Source organism: Xyrauchen texanus, chromosome 5 (genome assembly GCF_025860055.1).
Source record: "Xyrauchen texanus isolate HMW12.3.18 chromosome 5, RBS_HiC_50CHRs, whole genome shotgun sequence".
Taxonomy (NCBI): Eukaryota; Metazoa; Chordata; class Actinopteri; order Cypriniformes; family Catostomidae; genus Xyrauchen; species Xyrauchen texanus.
The window spans coordinates 10,632,330-10,649,698 of record NC_068280.1 but is presented as its reverse complement, the minus strand read 5'-3'; the positions used below and the strand labels follow the sequence as shown (position 1 = coordinate 10,649,698).

Genomic DNA, 17,369 nt, shown 5'->3' with positions numbered 1-17,369 from the left:
TAAGTTCAACATATAATTATATTGCTGCACTATTGCAGGGAAAAAACCCTGCTAAAAAGACCATGTTATGGACTGTTAACACAAGGGATATTTGTGTCCAAAAACATCTAGATGGAGCTCCACAAAATAGAGAGGAATGACATGGTCTCAAGATAATTTTGTAAAAAAAAAAAAAAAAAAGGAAAAACTCTTTTTAAATTGACACAAGAAGGAAGGAAGGCAGGAATGAAGGAAGGAAGGAAAGAGGAAAAGATGAAGTGAGTATCTAAGGAAGGAAATATGGAAAGAAGTTAGGATATAAGGAAGGAAGCAATGAGGTAAGGAAGGAAAGAATGAAGTAAGGAAGCAAGGAAGGAGGAAAGTAAAGGAAGGAAGGGAGCAAGCAAGTCTGTAAGCAATGAGGGAAGGAAGAAAAGAAATGACGGAAGGGAATAAGGAATTAATGATGGAAGGAATAAATATACTGTGTTAATTAAACTGAATTAATGTAAAAGAAAGAAAGAAAGAAAGAAAAAATAAAGAAGTCAATTTGGAATCTGTAGATGTGTGGTGGAGACCAGGGGCAGTCAGAGGTCAAGAGCAATCTTATTAAGTGACAATAGAGGGTACAGCTAGGCACTCACTCTGTCTCCATTAACACTGACCATACAATGCATTAACACACAGGCCATGAACCAGAATTACAACAGCACACTCATCACTCTGAGCCTCCACAACATCCGTCTACTAAGTCTACTGGCCTGATTATTCTCCAAAATGGATTTCTGTACCTTTTATACTGTGTAGAGAAAAATAAAAATAAAAATTAGGATGCTATGCAAAATACATTGATAATGAGACTGTACTGTGACTTAGGGTTGCAGCTGTATACCGGTTTCATGGTATACCGCAGTATAAAAATAGACGGTTATCATACCATGTACATTTGCTTATCTACGGTATTGAGAAAAAAATCCAACCGGACGGAGAATCTGACATGCGCGTGCGCATCTCAGTTCCTCCTTGTCTGTCTGTCAGACTCGTCAACATGCAAAACACACAGACACACATATGCAGTGGAGAAAATGTCAGAGAGAAGCAAGGCGAGGGGGTCTGACATATGTGAGTGTGTGTGTGTGTGTGTGTGTGTGTGTGTGTGTGTGTGTGTGTGTGTGTGTGTGTGTGTGTGTGTGTGTGTGTGTGTGTGTGTGTGTGTGTGTGAGTTAAAGCAGTGTTTCTCAACCGGTCTATTCGGACTGGGTCGCAGACAGCAAGGAAAGAACAATGCCTTGGTTCTCCTATTGAAAATATTTTTTGCGGCCTCCCAAGTGATAGCCTATTTAGGACTGCCGAGGCAGATTTAACGATAATCTCGCAAGCAGATAAAGGCTTCACATCTGCACTTTTGCACGAGTGTAACAAGGAGCATTTCCTCTTGAGTAATATGTATGTTCTGTTTGAATGATGTTTGAAATTAGGAAACAAATGGGATAATAATGGGCTCGTATAAGTAAATATGCTCTTAAATTTTTAAAAGGGGGCAAAATACTGTAAAATGATTAGCTATTTAACAGATCATGTTACATAAAAATGCTGTGGAGTGTGATTGGAGCATGGCAGTATTAAGTATTACCAGTCATGGGTTTTATTCACAAGGTACAAACATACCGTACTCATAAACAGTAAACCTTAAACACACCTTAAACGAGTGGCTTTGGATAAAAGTGTCAGTTGAACAAATAAATGTGAACAAAAACGCAGAGTATACAATAAGACACAACCAAAATATGAAATACAGTCACCAATGTATCTAACTTGAGGAGAATTCTAAAGAAAATTAGCCTTTAGCTCCCTTTTAATGTTTTATTTTGTTATGTTGCGCATTCCTTTGGTGTAACACAATATATGTTTTAGGTTGGTTCTGTAGACCATCGCAGAAAGCCAAAACTCTCCTCCTCCTAACTGTGTTTGTCCAGGGAGGAGTTTTGCCGCATTATTGATTTCTAAACATACAGTACATCAAATTTGTAATGGATACCACTCAATATGTGACACTCTACAAATTCTATAAGAGTTTTTCATTACAACTGGCAATTCACATTTGCAGCGAGTATGTATGCATATTGTATAAATGTAATAACCACTGGCTGCAAAGGCACGGATAAGACATTCAGGATGCATTAAATCTAATGTCGGGAAAGTTTTGTTGTACACCTCTTGCTTTACAGGCCTGTTGATATGAATATGAATTCCAACTGTTGATATGCCAGATTCAATATTATAATATCTACAAGTTATAGATTATGTGAAGAATTTTTTTTTTTTTTGTGATTAACACATAGGACAAACAGTGGGCTAAATACTGTAAAATGATTAGCTATTTAACAGATCATGTTACATAAAAATGCTGTGGAATGTGATTGGACATACAAGTGTTTCCTCCACTCTTTTAGAGGCTAACAAGACCATTTATTATGCTAACCTAACTGTTCACAATTTTATACTTTGTATTTATCATTGGTTCTGTCTGCTGTATGCAACCCTATGAGAACATGTTTATATAATATAATAGTATAGTATATATACACAGTATATTTTTTAAAAGCCACTGGTTTATAGACCAGAACAACAAAAAGAACAGTGAATCAAAGAACAGCCCTTTTTGGCCCTCGAATTGAGGAAATATAACATTAAGATTGTGGCACTCAGTGAAACTAGGCTACATGGAGAGGGCTCCCTGACTGAAATTGGTGCATGCTACACCTTCTTTTGGAAAGGGTTGCCTGAGGGGACACATTGCATCCATGGAGTAGGCTTTACCATAAAAACACACTTGAAACAACACATCCCTAATCTCCCACTGGCAGTAACGAGAGATTGATGACATGGCCAAAGACTATTTTGCCACCCTCATTAGTGCCTATGCACTAACCCTGGAAGCATAGCAGGATGTAAGAGGCATTTTCAGGTCTATTGACTGGGTAGGGACAAAGCATCATACTTTCAGAGAAGTCCTTGGCCAGCATGATTTGGATAAAGTGAATAGCAATGGGCTCAGTCTCCTCTCTCTATACTACAAACATCACCCTTTTTAATCACCAATACTATCTTCCAGGTGAATAACAATCTGAAAACCACCTGGCAACACCCCCGTTAAAAAAAAATATTGGCAACTTCTGGACTACATTATCATTTGCCAAAATACAGACATGATGCACTCATCGCTCATGTCACGAGCGGGGCTAATTGCGGGACAGACCACCATATGGTCAGATCTAAACTCTGTTTGGAGATTTAACCTTACTGGTGGATGAACAAAGCAAGGGAAATACAAGGCCTAGCAGATTGCATCAATATGCAGGGCTATTATTACACAATCAAAACCTTGTATGGTCTGAATGTCATGCAATTGGGGATACCTGCTCAATCAACATCTACTCCTTATCACAAATATCTGGCAGTCAGAGATCCTCCCTCAAGAGTGGAAGTACTCCAGTATTGTGATAATTTAGAATGCCAGTTGTATATATAAATCAAACAAAAGAGACTTGTCCAAGATAGCACATGACCTGGAAACCCTCCCCTGGTTACCATGGAAATCCAAATTCTATTCCTTCAACCCTTCGGTTAGCCGTCACATGACTGGCCATTTGATGAGGGACCAATCATTTCATGATTGCCAGACAAACCTATTGTTGGATACCTAGTGTTCTTCAATATAAACCAATTTGCTAAACTTAAGCTACACTAATCAGAAAATCATTAGACATCATTATTCTGCAAACACCAGCTAAAAAGGAATCCATGAACATTTTACACAAAGTCCCAGTACTTTTGATAAAAGTTCATGATTAAACAAGCACTATATTGTAAGAATTTTTTTAATTTTTAAAGGATTGTAAATCAACTGTGAAAAGGACAGACCATTTGACCATGTGACAAGCCACTTCTGATTGTCTCTGGACACCTTTAGGGTGTGGCAATTTCAGCTCAAACGCTTCCTACCAAGGAGTGATGCTCTCTTCGGTCTCCTCACTTCTTCGATTCTCTTGCTGCTTCCACTTTCTCTGCAGTTCCTCATTCCTATGCAATCTTGCTCTTGTGGCTTGCAGCCTCTGTGCCATGTAGAGTCCAAGGAAACTCGGGACCTGAAGTCCTGAGGAAGCCTCTCAATATCTGCTCTATGGTCACACACATGTAACAGGAGTCGCAAGTCTTCCTTGAGGAATGCCTCACTTCAAAGCCCCGCCTCATAATCCATTGTGGCAACAGACATCAACAAGTCCAAAACATTGAGGGAATGAACTTTCTACAAAGCCAACGAATCAAGCAACATAAGAAATGCAATAACACGCAAGTACATCAAGACTTTTGCAGAAAGTGCTGGTGTATTATTTAAATACTTTGGGTAATCCGATTGCAAATCGATTTAGACTCAAAGAATATACATGTTCTTACGGCATTGTCTATAGACACCATAAAGTTCATTTTCTCGATACTGATACGATACTTCGGTTCATGAGTGGGACCTTGAATCTCTTGAGTCTGCGGACTTTGAGATACCCTCCTCCGAACATTATGGGCATGATAACAATTCATCAGAGGAATTACTCGAGGTGATTACTCGTGGCCAGGCTTCAATTAGACTGGCCACGTGAACAAGAGACCCCCAAACGTCTGGTCTGGTGGCCAGGGGAAGGGAACGCCTCATCAGTCCCTTTCTTTCTTTGATGATCTCCATGCCGAGCTCTCTCGTTCATGGAGGAAACCCTATACTTATACAAATCCTATACTAACCCTATACGGGGGTGTTCGGTGATGCCACCGGTTGAAGAGACACTTGTGGGTTATCTCTCGCCAGGATCGGCATCATGGTTAAAAAGACCCTCTCTTCCCACAAACCCATGCAGGACTACCTCCACACTAGTGTGGAGGCTTTCTATGTTGAGTCACGGATCTATCTCTCCGTGCGACCAGCAGACGGCCCGTGCCATTGGCTGGTCTATGTCTGCTTTAGTCAGCACGGAGAGACACTTATGGCTCAGCCTGTCGGGCATCAGAGATAAGGACAACGTTTTCCTTCTTGATTCCCCGGTTTCACCTTCTGGCTTATTTGGTGACGCTATGAATATAGTTATCACCAGGTTCCAGGAGGTAAAAAATCACGAGGAAGCATTCGGGCAGTTCCTTCCTCCTTCCTTCCGCACTCAGGGGGTGGGGCTGTCGGCCACCCAGACCCACCCCTGTCCTTCTAGAAGGGAGGCACAGAAAAAAAGCTTGGCGAGTCATACTCCCCCTCGTAAAGGCGTGGTTTCCAATACCGTGAAACCGGAGCAGGCATGTCTACTGTGGAAAGAACTGCAAAATCTCTTGGTCAAAGGGGCTATAGAACGTGTTCCCCTTCCAGAGAAAGAGTCAGGTTATTACAGCAAATACTTCCTGGTTCCCAAGAAGGGTGGGGGGTTGCTTCCAATCTTAGATCTTCAAGGCTTTAATTGCTCAGTCAGGGCATTCAAGTTCAAGATGCTAACCATCAAGACAGTCGTGTCACAAATCCAACATCACGATTGGCTGGTCATGATCGATCACATGGACACATACTTTCATACAGAAATTTTGCCACAGCACAGGAAGTTCCTGAGTTTCGTTTTCGGGGGCAAAGCCTTCAAATATCGGGTTCTTTGATTCGGCCTAGCCCCATCACCCCGCATATTCACGAAATGCATAGATGCAGCACTGGCTCCTTTGCGACTCCGGGGCATCCGCATTCTGAGTTACATAGACGACTGGCTGATACTAGCACAGTCTCAAGAACTGATAGTTCAGCACAGGGATATTGTCTTAGCTCATCTGGTTTCTCTGGGTCTGAGACTCAACGTCAAAAAGAGCGTTCTCTCTCCCACTCGGGGAATTACCTATCTGGGAGTTATATGGAATTCGATCACGATGCGGGCACAATTGTCTCCCGCTCGAATCATCTCCATTCAGAACACCCTGAGCAGAACTGAAGTTGAAACCCTGACCCAACAACTTGACCTCACCAAATACGAGCTTGACATGGTCAGATATGAACAGAAACACTCATACGAATTAAGGCGAGAGCTTAAATTGGAAAGACATCCCATAGCAGCACCCCTGGTCAACAAAGCAGCATGCTACAACCAAAAGCTGCCACACGATGAAAAAAACGAGGGCCCACAGCACAAAACTTCACCTGCCCTCTTCCAAGAACCCCTCTCCAACTGCAGTGAAAGGGTAAACATCCCAACAAACCCTGAAGCAGCACCTGTAATGGATTTTAAAGTCCTTAGCAGGATTTGGGGTGAACTTTTCAATGTTCCTTGCAAGTTTGTCGAGGGTCACACGATCCATGCTTACCTGTGTGACATAGACTTCCACCTGAATATGAGGCCTCAGATGACTAACAGAAACACTATATGCCTACTATGGATAACATCCAGCAGTGAGGTACAAAGTTTTTTGACTTGCCGATGGCAAGACTACTTCCAGTCTCGGAACGAACCGGAGATAAAAGATATCTTCCGAAACCTGCATCCCATGGTGAGCTATCATCTAGGATTCACAGCCTGTCCTCGCACGATGACAGCTCAACAACTGCGTGACTTGGCACATAAGGCTTATGCTAAACAAAGAATGGTAAATATCAGAATTGTATTTGCATACCCCCATTGTCACCTCATGTACCCCCAGGGGTACGCGTACCCCAGTTTGGGAAACACTGACCTAGAGGATCCAGATTAGCCAAGACACAAAGCACCAATTTTCAAATGGGTCCACCGAAACAATGTTGAATGAAAAGAGCTCCAAGACTAGAAAATGGAGAGCTTGAAACAGTCTGACACAGTCTCACATACCACATAAACAGTCTGACATAGTTCGAACTGTTCTTACAACACACCTTTAGAACACCCAACCACTATAGGGAAATATCAAACTGATTTCCTCATAGATGAGGCACCCAGCATTACTTTAAGGTACTCGAAAACACTAGCAACCCTACATTAAGTTCATACAAGTTCGCACTAACCACTCAACACTGGTTAGGTTAACTTAATGTTAATGCAATTAGCCAGCAAGAACGTCAATGGCACTATATCAGGATTGACTCCTTATGCTTATCATTCACGAGCCACCATTAGTTCATAAAGTATTCAGAAAGCATCATGCAAATAAGATATTTATCTGTGATATACCATGACAGTGTGGACAAAAAACAGTCCCAAATAAATTTAAGGAATTTACCGCTTTACGCTAAGCAATTGAACCATGCAGATCAATTTCCAAAAGAATGCAATCCTTCAAGTCTATAACAGCCTTCGGTACGTCCCGAGTGAAGTGTGTCAAATGCAGCTCAATCATTCTGGTTTTAAATGGGTACTCTTTCACCCTTTTTTCTGAATCATGACAGAAACTAGGCGGAAAAAATTCAGCTAACTGAACTGACTGTGATTCAATTTCACAAACAATTGCTCGTTTTCACGATGATTCACCCCAATCGAAACCAAATGAACCTTTACTGGTTTCCGAACCACTAAGGAAAATTAAAGATGACTTTAAACCACAGCAGATTTGACATATTTTGGGGGGAAGAACAATTCAGAAGTTGCTGGCTTGCTGTACTAAATACTCAATACCATAGTCATGGTACTTTCATCTTAATGCCTTTTTGGGGGTAATCAAGACTCGAGTCAAGTCTCGAGTTTCGAGCTCTCCAGTATACGGACAGCAAGCCAAATACGTTTAATGCTTCAACACAAGATTACATTAACATACGAATGTAAAGGAGTATAGGGAAAGGAGGAGGAGAGAACAGGCTTGACAATATAAATAATATTTTTAATAAAGAACTAAAACCAAATGACACAAACACAAACATAGGATGGACAGCTGACCGTAAACATTCTCTCTCTGTCGTACCACAGTCCGCAGTCTGCCTTTATCCCTCTTGAAGGCGTGATTAGCCTGATAAGGGACCAGGTGTGTAAAATCATGACCCGACCCCACCCTACCACGTTTCAGCGGCTGGTAGGGGTCTCTTCCGCCCCTGGCAGCGGCCCTGATCACTCTCCTCCGTCCCCCGGAAGACGGCCGCAGCTGCTCCATTGGGGTGGATGGTAGCGGCAAGAACTCCACTACGGCATATCCCTCCTCCTTCCTGGGTCTTCTGCACCATTGTAAAGCAGTTCAATGGAAAGGAGGCTGCGAGAACCGGCTTGACAATATAAATAATAGTTTAATGAAGAAATAAACCAAAAGACACAAACACACACATAGGACAAACAGTTGCTCTCTCTGTCATACCACCGTCTGCAGTCTGCCTTTATCCCTCTCTGAGGCTTGATTAGCCTGATTAGGACCAGGTGTATAAAATCACGACCCGCCCTCTGCCCTGTCACAACGAACTACTGAAATGGAGTAAATTAACAGAGGTCCGGGAGGAGTATGTTAAATTTAATTTGACAAATCACAGCCAACGAGCAGGAGTATGTAAGTCGCTGCTTACCTGCTTCCTGTGACAACTCTCTTGACATCCAACCTCCACCCCATCTCCACCTATTCTCTAGATTCATATTCTAAATAAGTAAAGTCTGTTAGGGTAATCAGAACTTGAGTGGAGCACTCCAGTATACGGACAGCAAGCCAAATACGTTTACTGCTTCAACACAAGATTACATTTACATACAAACTACTGAATTTAATAATCTTTAAAACAATATACTATATAATGCAATGTTTGTTTTAAATAACAAAATGCATTATAAATGGAAAATTATGTTTTACAGTAATTTAATGCATGTAGGTTATTTTATAACTCTGGGAAAAACAAGTTTTTACTCTGTTCAACAGGCCTGTATGATTATGTCGGACATGTAGCAGGTTGATGAAAACATATTATTACATGTTTAACACATTTTAAAGCTTAAGCATTGTGGTTAACCATTAGACATGCAATATGTGTCTTTACTGTTTAAATTATACAGAAAAACCTACAGTAAATAATACAATTTGACTTTAATATCATCATATTCAATATTTAAACTTTAACAGCCAGTATCAATTGAACACTTTCATATGTCCTTTTACAAACAGTAGCCTTTATGCTGCAGTGGTGTAAATGGTGTCCTATTAGTCACATGTAGACTAATTGAGTTTGTTTGATTTCCTCAAATCTGTCCAAAAAATTAGTATTTTTCAATTCGCTCTTGTGAATTATTCTTGAAAAGTTGAAATCCATTAACAGCAGCTACGGGGCGGAATGGGTCTTTTTAGAGCAGACACAATAATGCCAGGGATCACTGAAATATCATAAATTATGTAATCATGTTTTATTTGAACATCCTGAGTTTTCCCTGATCCAACAATCCTGATGGATATTTAAAAAAGCCTAAATATCCAATAACCTTAAGGAAAGGTTGTGTTGGGGGCCTGAGTAGGTCAGCTAGTAAAGACGAAGTTTGAATCCAGGGTGTGCTGAGTGACTCCAGCCAGGTCTCCTAAGCAACCAAATTGGCCCGGTTGCTAGGGAGGGTAAAGTCACATGTGCTAACCTCCTCGTGGTCGCTATAATGTGGTTCTTACTCTCGGTGGGGTGCGTGGTGAGTTGTGCATTGATGCACATTTCCGCGGAGACATCACATGGGTGGAGGCTACACGCTATTATTCTCTGACTTCTCAGATGTGGAGGCAACTGAGATTTGTCCATTTGTGGAGTCACTATCCCACCACGAGGACTTAAGAGTGCATTGGAAATTGGGCATTCCAAATGTGGGAGAAAAGGGGAGTAAATAATTATTTAAAAAAAAGGAAAGGTTGTGTTTTAATACTAAAACAGCACATTTTGGGCATTTCAGCTCAATTTAAGCATATCGCTGAATGAACTCTGAGGTGCCAAAAGAATACGGAAGTGCCAGAGGAAGGTTTATTTTTTAAACAGTGACTTTATATATAGAATGTGTAATTCAGCTGATATGTTGTCACTTAGAATTTTAAAAGGGCTTTGAATGTGGAATTTTTTTCAGTGTATAATATACTGTACTATGTTAATACATTAATGGGAAGATTAATAAATACATCAATAAATAGTGACATTAAGGCACTTACCTGATTTGTGAACACAGTGAGGGAACAGCATATAGACATAGAAAAAAGAGAGAGAGAGAAAGAGAGATGCATATAACAATTAATGGCAACAGCACCTTAGCTAAAACCACAAGTGAAGAAAATGTCCCATTCATATAGCAAGAAGACAATGCATCAAGTGCCAATCAATAGAAATGGCAAAAATAGCTCTTATGGGTAAAAGCACTCATACATCCATTACACACTTCTGGAGCAGTGTGTGTGTGTGGATCCCTGACCAGTCGCAAGAGAAGTCAGATATCACTCTCCTGACCTCGCAAAAAAAATCAATATAATCACCTGCCCAAACTCATCTTGATTCAGCACACAGTATACAGTGAGCCTTGTTTCTCTTGGAAGTGAATCGATCTGCATTTGCGCGGGTTGGAAATGTGAATGCCAATGAGTGTACACCAGAATCGATCATATGTTAAATTCACACCAGTGCTTGATTTAGGTTTAAATCGATTGAAATTGGTCTAAATATTAAGTTGAAATTTGATCATTCTTTAGCAGTTTGCATGCTTTCATTTTGGTTAGGCTGTGGCTAGTTTAAAAATAGTGTATTCAATTTGCACTGTATATATATATATATATATATATATGTTGGGTGTTTTGATATAAAGTTGGTATTTTTCCAACTGTAATCTTGCAATATGTTGACTTAATTGATAGCAATCACAGACCATACTTAAGTCAGCTATGATTACACCATGTCCTAAACAAATAAGATTCAAGCAACAAGTTATTTGTCTACACTGAAAGAGAATTGATGCTCATGATGGCACATTCACAGCCCATACAAACATATTTGATGTTTAGTTATGAGAAGCTTGATTTTGGACTAATAAGATTTAACAGGTGACAGGGCTACCCAACTATTTGAAAGACATAGCTTTTATTGTGTTATTTTATTGTGTCGGGTCTGATTAGGTGTTAGTATACATTATAAATACACCCTCAAAGCGACAGACCTCTAATTTTTGAATGGTATTGAGTGGATTACTTCCACACCAGTGGGCACTAGAGTTATCCTCTCATTCAGCCACATCGTATGACACCCATTATTAAACATTCCACGCCAAACCCCCCACATAACTGGTGAGCTTACAGTGGTAACATGATTAGCACACATGTTCACCTCTTGTAAGCACTGAATGATGAATCTGGTGCCTCCTCGCTAATGGGCATTTTAATCCACAGCTTGAGCAATGAGTGTTTATGGGCTCCTAGAGGGCCCTCATTCCACATTAATATTTATCCACTGCTTTTGGCCATTTTGTTCCTGTTTAGCATAAGCAGCCGAGCTTGAAATATATCACCTCCGAAATGTTCCCTCTTTCCCCTCCTACCTCAACTTCATTCTCCCTCCCAGGTCTAATTCTGTGTGTCTGCTGCTGAGTGAGTAATGGTCATTGTTACTGGGAAGAAGTGAGCTGTTCACCTTGAGTGGGTACCACATGTGGGTTCACGTTTGCTTTATTCTTTGCAGTTCATCTTTCCTTTTCATCTACCTACTCAGCTAACCACCACTCCTTCATTTGCACCAGGATTTCTTTCTCTTTTATTCATACTTCAAAGCTGGAACTAAATGAGTTCTGCCCTCTTTGAAACACAATTCCTGGAGACCACAGGATAGGACCTTGTCACAGTGGACACTGAATGAATGAGAAAGTCAGTGTGTTTCTGTGTTTTTTGTAGTTATTCATTTTCCATTTGTCCAGGCTAAGGGGTGTTCAGTCCAAACACATACTTGCGCTACAAAAAGTGAGACACAATGTGACAAATACAACAGTGTGTAGTTGTCTTGAGACATGTTTTTAAAAGTTTAAGTCCTGTTAACTTGACATGGAATCTTAAAAAATATGCCGCTCCTGCATGACAAAAAAATAAAAAAAATATATTTTTTAAATGGCAAGTCGTGGAACAATGCTCAAAGACATTTACAAAGAAAAAAATACTGAAAACAATACACAAAAATACGCTCAGTATGAATAGCACCTTACTCAATTATAATCAACATGTTTCTTTAAATGTAATGACTGCCCCTGACATAACAAAATTGGTTCATCCAATGGTGGGAGTTTGGAGGTGTGACAATTTTATTTGGCTGGAAATCAGAGGATTGTCTGAATAATGGCATTAAATGCTATATTTGGTTTTCAGCCAAAATAATTTTGAACAGAAAAAGAAAATACTCGCATTGTTTATGTTGCACATTAAAGTCCCCAGAAGTGAAGCGATCGCTCTCTTGGTCATTTGCACATTTAATGAAAAGTGTTTTCCAGTTCTCCAGAATTGTGTTGTACTGTGTGTCATAGCATTGCTGTCAAGCTCCAATATTCCATTAAATAAGCATACAAGCACCATTAAAGTAGTCCATAAGGCACATGAATTATATTCAGTCTCTTGAAGCAATACAATAGTTTTGTGAATCACAAAGGATGCCTTTAATAAGTAAATATTTAGTCTGCATGCACAACATGCTTCAGTGAATGAGTGCTGGTCTGATGTTGACACACACTCATAGCAAGTGCATGGCGCTTATTGGAGTGTTCCGCCAAAAGAAAAGCCAGAGAAAAGTGGCATATATATATATATATATATATATATATATATATATATGAGAAAATGTCAAGAGTGCATGTCTGCAAAATCTAGGCAAATGGTGACTATTTTGAAGATGCTAAAATATAACACAGTTTTAAATTGTGAATAGATCTTTACTCTTTTGCTTTTTTATTTCTCCAAGGTAACAGATCTAAAACTGCAAAGGAGATGGCCATGCCACTGCCTCAAATATGGCACATAAGCCCTTCTTCGACAAATTATGTGGAAGATGCGGTAGATATTTAACAAGGTGGTGTGTCCACACACATACATGGCCAGTCTGATTGGACAAATGAATGTGGAGTCTTGACAGATATGCTTCGGGTCATAAACCACAGTATACTATGCCAATTAAAGGCTGTGGTTACTCAGAGATAGAGATAGAGAGAGAGAGAGAGAGAGAGAGAGAGAGAGAGAGAGAGAGAGAGAGAGAGAGAGAGAGAGAGAGAGAGAGAGAGAGTTAGAGTTTACCACCCTAATGAAGCAGGGATAAGAGGGGATGTTTACCATCAGAAGGCTAATTACCCAGCCACACAGGTCTCTCTCACAAGTCACGCTTCTGAGGACATTTTAATCTATATTTCTGAATTTCACTTAGCTTCTGTTAAGGTTTTTTGATAATTTGATCTTCCATGGTTTCATATCTTTTTGAATATACAGGTGCATCTCAAAAAATTTGAACATCATTTTCCTTAATTTTATTCAAAAAGTGGAACTTTCATATATTATAGATACATTATGAATAAAGTGAAATATGTCAAGCCTTTTTTTGTTGTAATCTTGATGACTACAGCTTACAGCTCATGGAAATCAAAAATCCAGTATCTCAAAATATTAGAATATAGAATTTATAATACAGAAATCTGGACCTTCTGAAAAGTATGTTAATTTATGCACTCAATACTTGGTTGGGGCTCCTTTTGCACAAATTACTACATCAGTGCGGCGTGGTATGGAGGCAATCAGCCTGTGGCAATGCTGAGGTGTTACGGAAGCCCAGGTTGCTATGATAGCGGCCTTCAGCTTGTCTGTATTGTTGGGTCTGGTGTCTCTCATTTTTAGGGATGGGCATTCATCAATAATTTTTTATTCGCACATTTGAGCTCATAAAAAACAAATATTCTAATTTAAATTAAGGTAATTAATGAGCAAGAGACGTTGTAAAATTATTATTTTAGTCATAAAGGTTGCATCACAATTTAAAAAAACAAGCTTCTAATTATAATCAAAACAAGCTTAAATAATTTCCTCTGTTCTATATATATATATATATATATATATATATATATATATATATATATATATACACTCACCTAAAGGATTATTAGGAACACCATACTAATACTGTGTTTGACCCCCTTTCGCCATCAGAATTGATTCAACAAGGTGCTGAAAGCATTCTTTAGAAATGTTGGCCCATATTGATAGGATAGCATCTTGCAGTTGATGGAGATTTGTGGGATGCACATCCAGGGCACGAAGCTCCCGTTCCACCACATCCCAAAGATGCTTAATTGGGTTGAGATCTGGTGACTGTGGGGGCCATTTTAGTACAGTGAACTCATTGTCATGTTCAAGAAACCAATTTGAAATGATTCGAGCTTTGTGACATGGTGCATTATCCTGCTGGAAGTAGCCATGAGAGGATGGGTACATGGTGGCCATAAAGGGATGGACATGGTCAGAAAATGCTCAGGTAGGCGGTGGCATTTAAACGATGCCCAATTGGCACTAAGGGGCCTAAAGTGTGCCAAGAAAACATCCCCCACACCATTAAACCACCACCACCAGCCTGCACAGTGGTAACAAGACATGATGGATCCATGTTCTCATTCTGTTTATGCCAAATTCTGACTCTACCATCTGAATGTCTCAACAGAAATCGAGACTCATCAGACCAGGCAACATTTTTCCAGTCTTCAACTGTCCAATTTTGGTGAGCTCTTGCAAATTGTAGCCTCTTTTTCCTATTTGTAGTGGAGATGAGTGGTACCCGGTGGGGTCTTCTGCTGTTGTAGCCCATCCGCCTCAAGGTTGTGCGTGTTGTGGCTTCACAAATGCTTTGCTGCATACCTCGGTTGTAACAAGTGGTTATTTCAGGCAAAGTGGCTCTTCTATCAGCTTGAATCAGTCGGCCCATTCTCCTCTGACCTCTAGCATCAACAAGGCATTTTTGCCCAGAGGACTGCCGCATACTGGATGTTTTTCCCTTTTCACACCATTCTTTGTAAACCCTAGAAATGGTTGTGCGTGAAAATCCCAGTAACTGAGCAGATTGTGAAATACTCAGACCGGCCCGTCTGGCACCAACAACCATGCCACGCTCAAAATTGCTTAAATCACCTTTCTTTCCCATTCTGACATTCAGTTTGGAGTTCAGGAGATTGTCTTGACCAGGACCACACCCCTAAATGCATTGAAGCAACTGCCATGTGATTGGTTGATTAGATATATATAAACAAGCAATGTGTGGAAAAAAAAAATAATAGAATGAAAGCATTTAAGCTCACGCAAAGGGATGAAAAAGAAACCGCTAATGAAGTAGACAAACACAGTTAACGAGTATATATCAAGCCACATTCTCACAATAACCTGCTTTTCTGGTGTCCATCTGAACGTACTGAGTGACAGAACAGTTTGCTCAACAAATGTGATCAACTTTTGTCCACACTCAACAGCGCCACCCAGTGCAATCTGTTATAACTGCCCGTTTTAATATGTGTGTTCAGGATTTAACATGCATCTGACTGTATATGTAGCCAGCAAAGCAAAACTTTGTGAAATTCCAATAGTATTTTTATTATTCGAATAATTATTGCAAAACGAATATTCGAATATTTGACAACTTGTGCACATCCCTTCTCATTTTCCTCTTTGACAATACCCCGTAGGTTTTCTTTGGGGTTCATGTCAGTCAAGTTGGCTGGCCAATCAAGCACAGTAATACCATGGTCAGCAAACCAATTACTAGTAGTTTTGGCACTGTGGGCAGGTGCCTAGTCCTGCTGGAAAAGGAATCAGCATCTCAATAAAGCTTGTCAGCAGATGGAAGCATGAAGTGCTCTAAAATCTCCTGGTAGATGGCTGCATTGACTCTTGACTTGAGAAAATACAGTAGACCAACACCAGCTGATGACATGGCACCCCAAATCATCACTGACTGTGGAAACTTCACACTGGACTTCAAGCAACTTGGATTCTGTGCCTCTCCACTCTTCCTCCAGACTCTGGGACCTTGATTTCCAAATGAAATGAAAAATTTACTTTCATCTTAAAAGAGGACTTTGGACCACTGAGCAATAATGATTTGCTGTAATTCGTGCAAAAGGAGCCCCAACCAAGTATTAAGTGTATAAATTAACATACTTTTCATAAGGTTGTAATCTCTGTATTATAAATTCTTTATTCTAATATTCAAGATTACAACAAAAAAAAAGCTTGAAATATTTCACTTTATTCATAATGAATCTATAATATATGAAAATTCCATGATATTCAATTTTTTTTAGATGCACCTGTATAGCTTCGAGGTGTGAGTTCAAATTCAAGGCTAGCTAATATCACCTGTAGGACACAAAGAATTCTTATCGCCATTTTTGAAAGTTTGGAGATGAGAGAAAAAACTAATTAAAAAGGTTAAGTGATGTTTATGTGTGTAAGAGTGTTTCCACTCTCTCTGCATGAACCAAAAGTCTAACCCAATCCTCCTTATCTTGAAGACACACTTGCCCGAAAAGGAGATTGCATCAGCAGCTGGAAGAATCGTGGGTCAGAGGTTATTGACGGCTGGTTTAAAGTAAGCTCAGAAGAGCGTAGACAAAGACTCTGCTCTGTCATCTATCCAGAGATAGAGGTTGGAATTGACTGGCCCCAGGTCAAGTCTGCTCAGCTGTATGTTTGCCGAGAGCTAAACATTTAGACAACTGCAACCTCCAGACTAAATATCAGAATAAAAAAGTTCAGAAAAGGAAATAGACCACAAACCATCCCCTGATGCACAAAGTCTTGGTGTAGCATTACCCAATCGCTTTTCTACAATGCAAAAAACATGCAGAGTACAATACAATGCCAGTAGCTATGCAACACCTGTTTACTTTGAGAGATAGAAAATTCATTGCAGAAAAAATTTGAAAGAAAAAAAGGTGTATTGAACATACTGTAAGAGCATGTGTTGTGAGATAAGATAACCCGAATCTGTTGACATTTTTGCATTCAGTAAGCTGATTTTGTTATGAAATTGGTTGGATTCTGCATAATAGATTTAAACCAAGGGATCTAGGTTTGGCTGGTTAACATACTCCAGTTAGCGCATGCTGATAGATTTCGGACTCGGCAAAAAAAAGTGCTTGTGAGCAAAAAATGGCAAAATTTAAATCTTTCTCAGGGCCTTAACCAGGGTTTGAAAATTAATGAGGTTGGGGTGCCAAGAATTTTACCAAAATTAAAATTGTGATTTTATGCAATAATGTTTTGAAACATTAGCTACTAAAGTGAATGAGATAACAGCATCATCACTTCGTCATGGCCAGTGTTTGCATATTTGACATATTTCATAATGTAGTATAGATGATATAGGCTGAATAGTGTGAATAGAGTTCACAAAAATAATTAATGAATGACTTCTAAGCCATGAATTAAAC

The 17,369-nt window shown here is 39.7% G+C and overlaps 2 protein-coding genes across 5 annotated transcripts in view; one reads left to right on the top strand and one right to left on the bottom strand.

Annotated features, from left to right (window-relative positions):
• The window catches only part of LOC127643738 (leucine-rich repeat transmembrane neuronal protein 1-like), a 168,587-nt gene extending 163,142 nt beyond the window's left edge, over positions 1-5,445 (top strand). For both annotated transcript variants that reach the window (XR_007970568.1, XR_007970567.1), the window contains exon 3: positions 5,434-5,445. The gene's annotated coding sequence lies outside the window, so the exon portion shown is untranslated. The remainder of the gene's footprint in view (positions 1-5,433) is intronic.
• Positions 1-17,369, bottom strand: part of LOC127643737 (catenin alpha-2-like) — a 661,581-nt gene that overhangs the window by 379,558 nt on the left and 264,654 nt on the right. The gene's annotated exons all lie outside the window — the stretch shown is intronic.